This window comes from Oncorhynchus mykiss, chromosome 26 (assembly GCF_057628025.1).
Source record: "Oncorhynchus mykiss isolate SJ-2025 chromosome 26, ASM5762802v1, whole genome shotgun sequence".
NCBI classification, from domain to species: domain Eukaryota; kingdom Metazoa; phylum Chordata; class Actinopteri; order Salmoniformes; family Salmonidae; genus Oncorhynchus; species Oncorhynchus mykiss.
In genome coordinates, this window is record NC_143047.1 from 51,993,604 (window position 1) to 52,011,075 (window position 17,472).

The following is a 17,472-nucleotide window of genomic DNA, read 5'->3' on the forward strand; positions in this document are numbered from 1 at the left end:
CACTGTACTGTACTGTATGTAATAGATACTGGACACTGTCATGAGTCTAGTAGTCCACTGTACTGTATGTAATAGATACTGGACACTGTCATGAGTCTAGTAGTTCACTGTACTGTACTATATGTAATAGATACTGGACACTGTCATGAGTCTAGTAGTTCACTGTACTGTATGTAATAGATACTGGACACTGTCATGAGTCTAGTAGTTCACTGTACTGTATGTAATAGATACTGGACACTGTCATGAGTCTAGTAGTCCACTGTACTGTACGTAATAGATACTGGACACTGTCATGAGTCTACCATCCTCCTAGTGGTTCACTGTACTGTATGTAATAGATACTGGACACTGTCATGAGTCTAGTAGTTCACTGTACTATATGTAATAGATACTGGACACTGTCATGAGTCTAGTAGTCCACTGTACTGTATGTAATAGATACTGGACACTGTACTGTATGTAATAGATACTGGACACTGTCATGAGTCTAGTAGTTCACTGTACTGTATGTAATAGATACTGGACACTGTCATGAGTCTAGTAGTCCACTGTACTGTATGTAATAGATACTGGACACTGTCATGAGTCTAGTAGTTCACTGTACTATATGTAATAGATACTGGACACTGTCATGAGTCTAGTAGTCCACTGTACTGTATGTAATAGATACTGGACACTGTACTGTATGTAATAGATACTGGACACTGTCATGAGTCTAGTAGTCCACTGTACTGTATGTAATAGATACTGGACACTGTACTGTACGTAATAGATACTGGACACTGTACTGTACGTAATAGATACTGGACACTGTCATGAGTCTAGTAGTCCACTGTACTGTATGTAATAGATACTGGACACTGTACTGTATGTAATAGATACTGGACATTGTACTGTATGTAAAAGATACTGGACACTGTCATGAGTCTACCATCCTCCTAGTGGTTCAATGTACTGTATGTAATAGATGCTGGACACTGTCATGAGTCTACCATCCTCCTAGTGGTTCAATGTACTGTATGTAATAGGTACTGGACACTGTATGTAATAGATACTGGACACTGTCATGAGTCTAGTGGTTCACTGTACTGTATGTAATAGATGCTGGACACTGTCATGAGTCTACCATCCTCCTAGTGGTTCAATGTACTGTATGTAATAGATGCTGGACACTGTCATGAGTCTACCATCCTCCTAGTGGTTCATTGTACTGTATGTAATAGATGCTGGACACTGTATGTAATAGATACTGGACATTGTAATGAGTCTACCATCCTCCTAGTGGTTCAATGTACTGTATGTAATAGATGCTGGACACTGTCATGAGTCTGCCATCCTCATAGTGGTTCAATGTACTGTATGTAATAGATACTGGACACTACCATCCTCCTAGTAGTTCACTGTACTGAATGTAATAGATACTGGACACTGTCATGAGTCTAGTGGTTCACTGTACTGTACTGTACGTAATAGATACTGGACACTGTCATGAGTCTAGTAGTTCACTGTACTGTATGTAATAGATACTGGACACTGTATGTAATAGATACTGGAAACTGTCATGAGTCTACCATCCTCCTAGTGGTTCAATGTACTGTATGTAATAGATGCTGGACACTGTCATGAGTCTGCCATCCTCATAGTGGTTCAATGTACTGTATGTAATAGATACTGGACACTACCATCCTCCTAGTAGTTCACTGTACTGAATGTAATAGATACTGGACACTGTCATGAGTCTAGTGGTTCACTGTACTGTACTATATGTAATAGATACTGGACACTGTCATGAGTCTAGTAGTTCACTGTACTGTATGTAATAGATACTGGACACTGTATGTAATAGATACTGGAAACTGTCATGAGTCTACCATCCTCCTAGTGGTTCAATGTACTGTATGTAATAGATGCTGGACACTGTCATGAGTCTGCCATCCTCATAGTGGTTCAATGTACTGTATGTAATAGATACTGGACACTACCATCCTCCTAGTAGTTCACTGTACTGAATGTAATAGATACTGGACACTGTCATGAGTCTAGTGGTTCACTGTACTGTACTATATGTAATAGATACTGGACACTGTCATGAGTCTAGTAGTTCACTGTACTGTACTATATGTAATAGATACTGGACACTGTCATGAGTCTAGTAGTTCACTGTACTGTATGTAATAGATACTGGACACTGTCATGAGTCTAGTAGTTCACTGTACTGTATGTAATAGATACTGGACACTGTCATGAGTCTAGTAGTTCACTGTACTGAATGTAATAGATACTGGACACTGTCATGAGTCTAGTGGTTCACTGTACTGTACTATATGTAATAGATACTGGACACTGTCATGAGTCTAGTAGTTCACTGTACTGAATGTAATAGATACTGGACACTGTCATGAGTCTAGTGGTTCACTGTACTGTACTATATGTAATAGATACTGGACACTGTCATGAGTCTAGTAGTTCACTGTACTGTATGTAATAGATACTGGACACTGTCATGAGTCTAGTGGTTCACTGTACTGTACTATATGTAATAGATACTGGACACTGTCATGAGTCTAGTAGTTCACTGTACTGTATGTAATAGATACTGGACACTGTCATGAGTCTAGTGGTTCACTGTACTGTACTATATGTAATAGATACTGGACACTGTCATGAGTCTAGTAGTTCACTGTACTGTATGTAATAGATACTGGACACTGTCATGAGTCTAGTGGTTCACTGTACTGTACTATATGTAATAGATACTGGACACTGTCATGAGTCTAGTAGTTCACTGTACTGAATGTAATAGATACTGGACACTGTCATGAGTCTAGTGGTTCACTGTACTGTACTATATGTAATAGATACTGGACACTGTCATGAGTCTAGTAGTTCACTGTACTGTATGTAATAGATACTGGACACTGTCATGAGTCTAGTGGTTCACTGTACTGTACTATATGTAATAGATACTGGACACTGTCATGAGTCTAGTGGTTCACTGTACTGTACTATATGTAATAGATACTGGACACTGTCATGAGTCTAGTAGTTCACTGTACTGAATGTAATAGATACTGGACACTGTCATGAGTCTAGTGGTTCACTGTACTGTACTATATGTAATAGATACTGGACACTGTCATGAGTATAGTAGTTCACTGTACTGTATGTAATAGATACTGGACACTGTCATGAGTCTAGTGGTTCACTGTACTGTACTATATGTAATAGATACTGGACACTGTCATGAGTCTAGTAGTTCACTGTACTGTATGTAATAGATACTGGACACTGTCATGAGTCTAGTAGTTCACTGTACTGTATGTAATAGATACTGGACACTGTCATGAGTCTAGTAGTTCACTGTACTGTATGTAATAGATACTGGACACTGTCATGAGTCTAGTAGTTCACTGTACTGAATGTAATAGATACTGGACACTGTCATGAGTCTAGTGGTTCACTGTACTGTACTATATGTAATAGATACTGGACACTGTCATGAGTCTAGTAGTTCACTGTACTGAATGTAATAGATACTGGACACTGTCATGAGTCTAGTGGTTCACTGTACTGTACTATATGTAATAGATACTGGACACTGTCATGAGTCTAGTAGTTCACTGTACTGTATGTAATAGATACTGGACACTGTCATGAGTCTAGTGGTTCACTGTACTGTACTATATGTAATAGATACTGGACACTGTCATGAGTCTAGTAGTTCACTGTACTGTATGTAATAGATACTGGACACTGTCATGAGTCTAGTGGTTCACTGTACTGTACTATATGTAATAGATACTGGACACTGTCATGAGTCTAGTAGTTCACTGTACTGTATGTAATAGATACTGGACACTGTCATGAGTCTAGTGGTTCACTGTACTGTACTATATGTAATAGATACTGGACACTGTCATGAGTCTAGTAGTTCACTGTACTGAATGTAATAGATACTGGACACTGTCATGAGTCTAGTGGTTCACTGTACTGTACTATATGTAATAGATACTGGACACTGTCATGAGTCTAGTAGTTCACTGTACTGTATGTAATAGATACTGGACACTGTCATGAGTCTAGTGGTTCACTGTACTGTACTATATGTAATAGATACTGGACACTGTCATGAGTCTAGTGGTTCACTGTACTGTACTATATGTAATAGATACTGGACACTGTCATGAGTCTAGTAGTTCACTGTACTGAATGTAATAGATACTGGACACTGTCATGAGTCTAGTGGTTCACTGTACTGTACTATATGTAATAGATACTGGACACTGTCATGAGTCTAGTAGTTCACTGTACTGTATGTAATAGATACTGGACACTGTCATGAGTCTAGTGGTTCACTGTACTGTACTATATGTAATAGATACTGGACACTGTCATGAGTCTAGTAGTTCACTGTACTGTATGTAATAGATACTGGACACTGTCATGAGTCTAGTGGTTCACTGTACTGTACTATATGTAATAGATACTGGACACTGTCATGAGTCTAGTAGTTCACTGTACTGTATGTAATAGATACTGGACACTGTCATGAGTCTAGTGGTTCACTGTACTGTACTATATGTAATAGATACTGGACACTGTCATGAGTCTAGTAGTTCACTGTACTGTACTATATGTAATAGATACTGGACACTGTCATGAGTCTAGTAGTTCACTGTACTGTATGTAATAGATACTGGACACTGTCATGAGTCTAGTAGTTCACTGTACTGTATGTAATAGATACTGGACACTGTCATGAGTCTAGTGGTTCACTGTACTGTACTATATGTAATAGATACTGGACACTGTCATGAGTCTAGTAGTTCACTGTACTGTATGTAATAGATACTGGACACTGTCATGAGTCTAGTAGTTCACTGTACTGTATGTAATAGATACTGGACACTGTCATGAGTCTAGTAGTTCACTGTACTGTATGTAATAGATACTGGACACTGTCATGAGTCTAGTAGTTCACTGTACTGTATGTAATAGATACTGGACACTGTAATGAGTCTAGTAGTTCACTGTACTGTATGTAATAGATACTGGACACTGTCATGAGTCTAGTAGTTCACTGTACTGTATGTAATAGATACTGGACACTGTAATGAGTCTAGTAGTTCACTGTACTGTATGTAATAGATACTGGACACTGTCATGAGTCTAGTGGTTCACTGTACTGTATGTAATAGATACTGGACACTGTCATGAGTCTAGTAGTCCACTGTACTGTACTGTATGTAATAGATACTGGACACTGTCATGAGTCTAGTAGTTCACTGTACTGTATGTAATAGATACTGGACACTGTCATGAGTCTAGTAGTCCACTGTACTGTACTGTATGTAATAGATACTGGACACTGTCATGAGTCTAGTAGTTCACTGTACTGTACTATATGTAATAGATACTGGACACTGTCATGAGTCTAGTAGTTCACTGTACTGTATGTAATAGATACTGGACACTGTCATGAGTCTAGTAGTTCACTGTACTGTATGTAATAGATACTGGACACTGTCATGAGTCTAGTAGTTCACTGTACTGTACTGTATGTAATAGATACTGGACACTGTCATGAGTCTAGTAGTTCACTGTACTGAATGTAATAGATACTGGACACTGTCATGAGTCTAGTGGTTCACTGTACTGTACTATATGTAATAGATACTGGACACTGTCATGAGTCTAGTAGTTCACTGTACTGTATGTAATAGATACTGGACACTGTCATGAGTCTAGTGGTTCACTGTACTGTACTATATGTAATAGATACTGGACACTGTCATGAGTCTAGTAGTTCACTGTACTGTATGTAATAGATACTGGACACTGTCATGAGTCTAGTGGTTCACTGTACTGTACTATATGTAATAGATACTGGACACTGTCATGAGTCTAGTAGTTCACTGTACTGTATGTAATAGATACTGGACACTGTCATGAGTCTAGTGGTTCACTGTACTGTACTATATGTAATAGATACTGGACACTGTCATGAGTCTAGTAGTTCACTGTACTGTACTATATGTAATAGATACTGGACACTGTCATGAGTCTAGTAGTTCACTGTACTGTATGTAATAGATACTGGACACTGTCATGAGTCTAGTAGTTCACTGTACTGTATGTAATAGATACTGGACACTGTCATGAGTCTAGTGGTTCACTGTACTGTACTATATGTAATAGATACTGGACACTGTCATGAGTCTAGTAGTTCACTGTACTGTATGTAATAGATACTGGACACTGTCATGAGTCTAGTAGTTCACTGTACTGTATGTAATAGATACTGGACACTGTCATGAGTCTAGTAGTTCACTGTACTGTATGTAATAGATACTGGACACTGTCATGAGTCTAGTAGTTCACTGTACTGTATGTAATAGATACTGGACACTGTAATGAGTCTAGTAGTTCACTGTACTGTATGTAATAGATACTGGACACTGTCATGAGTCTAGTAGTTCACTGTACTGTATGTAATAGATACTGGACACTGTAATGAGTCTAGTAGTTCACTGTACTGTATGTAATAGATACTGGACACTGTCATGAGTCTAGTGGTTCACTGTACTGTATGTAATAGATACTGGACACTGTCATGAGTCTAGTAGTCCACTGTACTGTACTGTATGTAATAGATACTGGACACTGTCATGAGTCTAGTAGTTCACTGTACTGTATGTAATAGATACTGGACACTGTCATGAGTCTAGTAGTCCACTGTACTGTACTGTATGTAATAGATACTGGACACTGTCATGAGTCTAGTAGTTCACTGTACTGTACTATATGTAATAGATACTGGACACTGTCATGAGTCTAGTAGTTCACTGTACTGTATGTAATAGATACTGGACACTGTCATGAGTCTAGTAGTTCACTGTACTGTATGTAATAGATACTGGACACTGTCATGAGTCTAGTAGTTCACTGTACTGTACTGTATGTAATAGATACTGGACACTGTCATGAGTCTAGTAGTCCACTGTACTGTATGTAATAGATACTGGACACTGTCATGAGTCTAGTAGTTCACTGTACTGTACTATATGTAATAGATACTGGACACTGTCATGAGTCTAGTAGTTCACTGTACTGTATGTAATAGATACTGGACACTGTCATGAGTCTAGTAGTTCACTGTACTGTATGTAATAGATACTGGACACTGTCATGAGTCTAGTAGTCCACTGTACTGTACGTAATAGATACTGGACACTGTCATGAGTCTACCATCCTCCTAGTGGTTCACTGTACTGTATGTAATAGATACTGGACACTGTCATGAGTCTAGTAGTTCACTGTACTATATGTAATAGATACTGGACACTGTCATGAGTCTAGTAGTCCACTGTACTGTATGTAATAGATACTGGACACTGTACTGTATGTAATAGATACTGGACACTGTCATGAGTCTAGTAGTTCACTGTACTGTATGTAATAGATACTGGACACTGTCATGAGTCTAGTAGTCCACTGTACTGTATGTAATAGATACTGGACACTGTCATGAGTCTAGTAGTTCACTGTACTATATGTAATAGATACTGGACACTGTCATGAGTCTAGTAGTCCACTGTACTGTATGTAATAGATACTGGACACTGTACTGTATGTAATAGATACTGGACACTGTCATGAGTCTAGTAGTCCACTGTACTGTATGTAATAGATACTGGACACTGTACTGTACGTAATAGATACTGGACACTGTACTGTACGTAATAGATACTGGACACTGTCATGAGTCTAGTAGTCCACTGTACTGTATGTAATAGATACTGGACACTGTACTGTATGTAATAGATACTGGACACTGTACTGTATGTAATAGATACTGGACACTGTCATGAGTCTGGTCACTGGACACTGTACTGTATGTAATAGATACTGGACACTGTACTGTATGTAATAGATACTGGACACTGTACTGTATGTAATAGATACTGGACACTGTACTGTACGTAATAGATACTGGACACTGTACTGTATGTAATAGATACTGGACACTGTACTGTACGTAATAGATACTGGACACTGTACTGTATGTAATAGATACTGGACACTGTACTGTATGTAATAGATACTGGACACTGTACTGTATGTAATAGATACTGGACACTGTACTGTATGTAATAGATACTGGACACTGTACTGTATGTAATAGATACTGGACATTGTACTGTATGTAATAGATACTGGACACTGTACTGTATGTAATAGATACTGGACACTGTACTGTATGTAATAGATACTGGACACTGTACTGTATGTAATAGATACTGGACACTGTACTGTATGTAATAGATACTGGACATTGTACTGTATGTAATAGATACTGGACATTGTACTGTATGTAATAGATACTGGACACTGTACTGTATGTAATAGATACTGGACACTGTACTGTATGTAATAGATACTGGACACTGTACTGTATGTAATAGATACTGGACACTGTACTGTATGTAATAGATACTGGACACTGTACTGTATGTAATAGATACTGGACACTGTACTGTATGTAATAGATACTGGACACTGTACTGTATGTAATAGATACTGGACACTGTACTGTATGTAATAGATACTGGACACTGTACTGTATGTAATAGATACTGGACACTGTACTGTATGTAATAGATACTGGACACTGTACTGTATGTAATAGATACTGGACACTGTACTGTATGTAATAGATACTGGACACTGTACTGTATGTAATAGATACTGGACACTGTACTGTACGTAATAGATACTGGACACTGTACTGTACGTAATAGATACTGGACACTGTACTGTATGTAATAGATACTGGACACTGTACTGTATGTAATAGATACTGGACACTGTACTGTATGTAATAGATACTGGACACTGTACTGTATGTAATAGATACTGGACACTGTACTGTATGTAATAGATACTGGACACTGTACTGTATGTAATAGATACTGGACACTGTACTGTATGTAATAGATACTGGACACTGTACTGTATGTAATAGATACTGGACACTGTACTGTATGTAATAGATACTGGACACTGTACTGTATGTAATAGATACTGGACACTGTACTGTATGTAATAGATACTGGACACTGTACTGTATGTAATAGATACTGGACACTGTACTGTATGTAATAGATACTGGACACTGTACTGTATGTAATAGATACTGGACACTGTACTGTATGTAATAGATACTGGACACTGTACTGTATGTAATAGATACTGGACACTGTACTGTATGTAATAGATACTGGACACTGTACTGTATGTAATAGATACTGGACACTGTACTGTATGTAATAGATACTGGACACTGTACTGTATGTAATAGATACTGGACACTGTACTGTATGTAATAGATACTGGACACTGTACTGTATGTAATAGATACTGGACACTGTACTGTATGTAATAGATACTGGACACTGTACTGTATGTAATAGATACTGGACACTGTACTGTACGTAATAGATACTGGACACTGTACTGTACGTAATAGATACTGGACACTGTACTGTATGTAATAGATACTGGACACTGTACTGTATGTAATAGATACTGGACACTGTACTGTATGTAATAGATACTGGACACTGTACTGTATGTAATAGATACTGGACACTGTACTGTATGTAATAGATACTGGACACTGTACTGTATGTAATAGATACTGGACACTGTACTGTATGTAATAGATACTGGACACTGTACTGTATGTAATAGATACTGGACACTGTACTGTATGTAATAGATACTGGACACTGTACTGTATGTAATAGATACTGGACACTGTACTGTATGTAATAGATACTGGACACTGTACTGTATGTCATAGATACTGGACACTGTACTGTATGTAATAGATACTGGACACTGTACTGTATGTAATAGATACTGGACACTGTACTGTATGTAATAGATACTGGACACTGTACTGTATGTAATAGATACTGGACACTGTACTGTATGTAATAGATACTGGACACTGTACTGTATGTAATAGATACTGGACACTGTACTGTATGTAATAGATACTGGACACTGTACTGTATGTAATAGATACTGGACACTGTACTGTATGTAATAGATACTGGACACTGTACTGTATGTAATAGATACTGGACACTGTACTGTATGTAATAGATACTGGACACTGTACTGTATGTAATAGATACTGGACACTGTACTGTATGTAATAGATACTGGACACTGTACTGTATGTAATAGATACTGGACACTGTACTGTATGTAATAGATACTGGACACTGTACTGTATGTAATAGATACTGGACACTGTACTGTATGTAATAGATACTGGACACTGTACTGTATGTAATAGATACTGGACACTGTACTGTATGTAATAGATACTGGACACTGTACTGTATGTAATAGATACTGGACACTGTACTGTATGTAATAGATACTGGACACTGTACTGTATGTAATAGATACTGGACACTGTACTGTATGTAATAGATACTGGACACTGTACTGTATGTAATAGATACTGGACACTGTACTGTATGTAATAGATACTGGACACTGTACTGTATGTAATAGATACTGGACACTGTACTGTACGTAATAGATACTGGACACTGTACTGTACGTAATAGATACTGGACACTGTACTGTATGTAATAGATACTGGACACTGTACTGTATGTAATAGATACTGGACACTGTACTGTATGTAATAGATACTGGACACTGTACTGTATGTAATAGATACTGGACACTGTACTGTATGTAATAGATACTGGACACTGTACTGTATGTAATAGATACTGGACACTGTACTGTATGTAATAGATACTGGACACTGTACTGTATGTAATAGATACTGGACACTGTACTGTATGTAATAGATACTGGACACTGTACTGTATGTAATAGATACTGGACACTGTACTGTATGTAATAGATACTGGACACTGTACTGTATGTCATAGATACTGGACACTGTACTGTATGTAATAGATACTGGACACTGTACTGTATGTAATAGATACTGGACACTGTACTGTATGTAATAGATACTGGACACTGTACTGTATGTAATAGATACTGGACACTGTACTGTATGTAATAGATACTGGACACTGTACTGTATGTAATAGATACTGGACACTGTACTGTATGTAATAGATACTGGACACTGTACTGTATGTAATAGATACTGGACACTGTACTGTATGTAATAGATACTGGACACTGTACTGTATGTAATAGATACTGGACACTGTACTGTATGTAATAGATACTGGACACTGTACTGTATGTAATAGATACTGGACACTGTACTGTATGTAATAGATACTGGACACTGTACTGTATGTAATAGATACTGGACACTGTACTGTATGTAATAGATACTGGACACTGTACTGTATGTAATAGATACTGGACACTGTACTGTATGTAATAGATACTGGACACTGTACTGTATGTAATAGATACTGGACACTGTACTGTATGTAATAGATACTGGACACTGTACTGTATGTAATAGATACTGGACACTGTACTGTATGTAATAGATACTGGACACTGTACTGTATGTAATAGATACTGGACACTGTACTGTATGTAATAGATACTGGACACTGTACTGTATGTAATAGATACTGGACACTGTACTGTATGTAATAGATACTGGACACTGTACTGTATGTAATAGATACTGGACACTGTACTGTATGTAATAGATACTGGACACTGTACTGTATGTAATAGATACTGGACACTGTACTGTATGTAATAGATACTGGACACTGTACTGTATGTAATAGATACTGGACACTGTACTGTATGTAATAGATACTGGACACTGTACTGTATGTAATAGATACTGGACACTGTACTGTATGTAATAGATACTGGACACTGTACTGTATGTAATAGATACTGGACACTGTACTGTATGTAATAGATACTGGACACTGTACTGTATGTAATAGATACTGGACACTGTACTGTATGTAATAGATACTGGACACTGTACTGTATGTAATAGATACTGGACACTGTACTGTATGTAATAGATACTGGACACTGTACTGTATGTAATAGATACTGGACACTGTACTGTATGTAATAGATACTGGACACTGTACTGTATGTAATAGATACTGGACACTGTACTGTATGTAATAGATACTGGACACTGTACTGTATGTAATAGATACTGGACACTGTACTGTATGTAATAGATACTGGACACTGTACTGTATGTAATAGATACTGGACACTGTACTGTATGTAATAGATACTGGACACTGTACTGTATGTAATAGATACTGGACACTGTACTGTATGTAATAGATACTGGACACTGTACTGTATGTAATAGATACTGGACACTGTACTGTATGTAATAGATACTGGACACTGTACTGTATGTAATAGATACTGGACACTGTACTGTATGTAATAGATACTGGACACTGTACTGTATGTAATAGATACTGGACACTGTACTGTATGTAATAGATACTGGACACTGTACTGTATGTAATAGATACTGGACACTGTACTGTATGTAATAGATACTGGACACTGTACTGTATGTAATAGATACTGGACACTGTACTGTATGTAATAGATACTGGACACTGTACTGTATGTAATAGATACTGGACACTGTACTGTATGTAATAGATACTGGACACTGTACTGTATGTAATAGATACTGGACACTGTACTGTATGTAATAGATACTGGACACTGTACTGTATGTAATAGATACTGGACACTGTACTGTATGTAATAGATACTGGACACTGTACTGTATGTAATAGATACTGGACACTGTACTGTATGTAATAGATACTGGACACTGTACTGTATGTAATAGATACTGGACACTGTACTGTATGTAATAGATACTGGACACTGTACTGTATGTAATAGATACTGGACACTGTACTGTATGTAATAGATACTGGACACTGTACTGTATGTAATAGATACTGGACACTGTACTGTATGTAATAGATACTGGACACTGTACTGTATGTAATAGATACTGGACACTGTACTGTATGTAATAGATACTGGACACTGTACTGTATGTAATAGATACTGGACACTGTACTGTATGTAATAGATACTGGACACTGTACTGTATGTAATAGATACTGGACACTGTACTGTATGTAATAGATACTGGACACTGTACTGTATGTAATAGATACTGGACACTGTACTGTATGTAATAGATACTGGACACTGTACTGTATGTAATAGATACTGGACACTGTACTGTATGTAATAGATACTGGACACTGTACTGTATGTAATAGATACTGGACACTGTACTGTATGTAATAGATACTGGACACTGTACTGTATGTAATAGATACTGGACACTGTACTGTATGTAATAGATACTGGACACTGTACTGTATGTAATAGATACTGGACACTGTACTGTATGTAATAGATACTGGACACTGTACTGTATGTAATAGATACTGGACACTGTACTGTATGTAATAGATACTGGACACTGTACTGTATGTAATAGATACTGGACACTGTACTGTATGTAATAGATACTGGACACTGTACTGTATGTAATAGATACTGGACACTGTACTGTATGTAATAGATACTGGACACTGTACTGTATGTAATAGATACTGGACACTGTACTGTATGTAATAGATACTGGACACTGTACTGTATGTAATAGATACTGGACACTGTACTGTATGTAATAGATACTGGACACTGTACTGTATGTAATAGATACTGGACACTGTACTGTATGTAATAGATACTGGACACTGTACTGTATGTAATAGATACTGGACACTGTACTGTATGTAATAGATACTGGACACTGTACTGTATGTAATAGATACTGGACACTGTACTGTATGTAATAGATACTGGACACTGTACTGTATGTAATCGATACTGGACACTGTACTGTATGTAATAGATACTGGACACTGTACTGTATGTAATAGATACTGGACACTGTACTGTATGTAATAGATACTGGACACTGTACTGTATGTAATAGATACTGGACACTGTACTGTATGTAATAGATACTGGACACTGTACTGTATGTAATAGATACTGGACACTGTACTGTATGTAATAGATACTGGACACTGTACTGTATGTAATAGATACTGGACACTGTACTGTATGTAATAGATACTGGACACTGTACTGTATGTAATAGATACTGGACACTGTACTGTATGTAATAGATACTGGACACTGTACTGTATGTAATAGATACTGGACACTGTACTGTATGTAATAGATACTGGACACTGTACTGTATGTAATAGATACTGGACACTGTACTGTATGTAATAGATACTGGACACTGTACTGTATGTAATAGATACTGGACACTGTACTGTATGTAATAGATACTGGACACTGTACTGTATGTAATAGATACTGGACACTGTACTGTATGTAATAGATACTGGACACTGTACTGTATGTAATAGATACTGGACACTGTACTGTATGTAATAGATACTGGACACTGTACTGTATGTAATAGATACTGGACACTGTACTGTATGTAATAGATACTGGACACTGTACTGTATGTAATAGATACTGGACACTGTACTGTACGTAATAGATACTGGACACTGTACTGTACGTAATAGATACTGGACACTGTACTGTACGTAATAGATACTGGACACTGTACTGTATGTAATAGATACTGGACACTGTACTGTATGTAATAGATACTGGACACTGTACTGTATGTAATAGATACTGGACACTGTACTGTATGTAATAGATACTGGACACTGTACTGTATGTAATAGATACTGGACACTGTACTGTATGTAATAGATACTGGACACTGTACTGTACGTAATAGATACTGGACACTGTACTGTACGTAATAGATACTGGACACTGTACTGTATGTAATAGATACTGGACACTGTACTGTATGTAATAGATACTGGACACTGTACTGTATGTAATAGATACTGGACACTGTACTGTATGTAATAGATACTGGACACTGTACTGTATGTAATAGATACTGGACACTGTACTGTATGTAATAGATACTGGACACTGTACTGTATGTAATAGATACTGGACACTGTACTGTATGTAATAGATACTGGACACTGTACTGTATGTAATAGATACTGGACACTGTACTGTATGTAATAGATACTGGACACTGTACTGTATGTAATAGATACTGGACACTGTACTGTATGTAATAGATACTGGACACTGTACTGTATGTAATAGATACTGGACACTGTACTGTATGTAATAGATACTGGACACTGTACTGTATGTAATAGATACTGGACACTGTACTGTATGTAATAGATACTGGACACTGTACTGTATGTAATAGATACTGGACACTGTACTGTATGTAATAGATACTGGACACTGTACTGTATGTAATAGATACTGGACACTGTACTGTATGTAATAGATACTGGACACTGTACTGTATGTAATAGATACTGGACACTGTACTGTATGTAATAGATACTGGACACTGTACTGTATGTAATAGATACTGGACACTGTACTGTATGTAATAGATACTGGACACTGTACTGTATGTAATAGATACTGGACACTGTACTGTATGTAATAGATACTGGACACTGTACTGTATGTCATAGATACTGGACACTGTACTGTATGTAATAGATACTGGACACTGTACTGTATGTAATAGATACTGGACACTGTACTGTATGTAATAGATACTGGACACTGTACTGTATGTAATAGATACTGGACACTGTACTGTATGTAATAGATACTGGACACTGTACTGTATGTAATAGATACTGGACACTGTACTGTATGTAATAGATACTGGACACTGTACTGTATGTAATAGATACTGGACACTGTACTGTATGTAATAGATACTGGACACTGTACTGTATGTAATAGATACTGGACACTGTACTGTATGTAATAGATACTGGACACTGTACTGTATGTAATAGATACTGGACACTGTACTGTATGTAATAGATACTGGACACTGTACTGTATGTAATAGATACTGGACACTGTACTGTATGTAATAGATACTGGACACTGTACTGTACGTAATAGATACTGGACACTGTACTGTATGTAATAGATACTGGACACTGTACTGTACGTAATAGATACTGGACACTGTACTGTATGTAATAGATACTGGACACTGTACTGTATGTCACCCTGCGGGTTTTTTTTCAGCAAACTTAAACATATTAAATATGTGTATGAACACAACAAGATTCAACAACTGAGACATAAACTGAACAAATTCCACAGACATGTGACTGACAGAGATGGAATAATGTGTCCCTGAACAAAGGGAGGGGAGGGGTCAAAATCAAAAGTAACAGTCAGTATCTGGTGTGGCCACCAGCTGCATTAAGTACTGCAGTGCATCTCCTCCTCATGGACTGCACCAGATTTGCCAATTCTTGCTGTGAGATGTTACCCCACTCTCCCACCAAGGCACCTGCAAGTTCCCAGACATTTCTGGGGGGAATGGCCCTAGCCCTCACCCTCCGATCCAAAGGTCCCAGATCCGGGCTCTTCGCTGACCATGTCAGAACACTGACATTCCTGTCTTGCAGGAAATCACACACAGAACGAGCAGTATGGCTGGTGGCGTTGTCATGCTGGAGGGTCATGTCAGGATGAGCCTGCAGGAAGGGTACCACATGAGGGAGGAGGATGTCTTCCCTGTAAGCCTCCCTACACTGGCTTCCTGTCAAGGCAAGGGCTGATTTCAAGGTTTTACTGCTAACCTACAAAGCATTACACGGGCTTGCTCCTACCTATCTGTCTGATTTGGTCCTGCCGTACAAGAAGCAGGCCTCCTAATTGTCCCTAGAATTTCTAAGCAAACAGCTGGAGGCAGGGCTTTCTCCTATAGAGCTCCATTTTTATGGAGCGGTCTGCCTACCCATGTCAGAGACGCAAACTCGGTCTTAAGTCTTTACTGAAGAGTCATCTCTTCAGTGGGTCATATGATTGAGTGTAGTTTGTCCCAGGAGTGTGAAGGTGAACGGAAAGGCTCTGGAGCAACGAATCGCCCTTGCTGTCTCTGCCTGGCCGGTTCCCCTCTTTCCACTGGGATTCTCTCCCTCTAACTCTATTACAGGGGCTGAGTCACTGGCTTACTGGTGCTCTTTCATGCCGTCCCTAGGAGGGGTGCGTCACTTGAGTGGGTTGAGTCACTGACGTGATCTTCCTGTCTGGGTTGGCGCCACCCCCCCTTGGGTTGTGCCGTGGCGGAGATCTTTGTGGGCTATACTCGGCCTTGTCTCAGGATGGTAAGTTGTTGGTTGAAGATATCCTTCTAGTGGTGTGGTCCTGTGCTTTGGCAAAGTGGGTGGGGTTATATCCTTCCTGTTTGACCCTGTCCGGGGGTAACATCGGATGGGG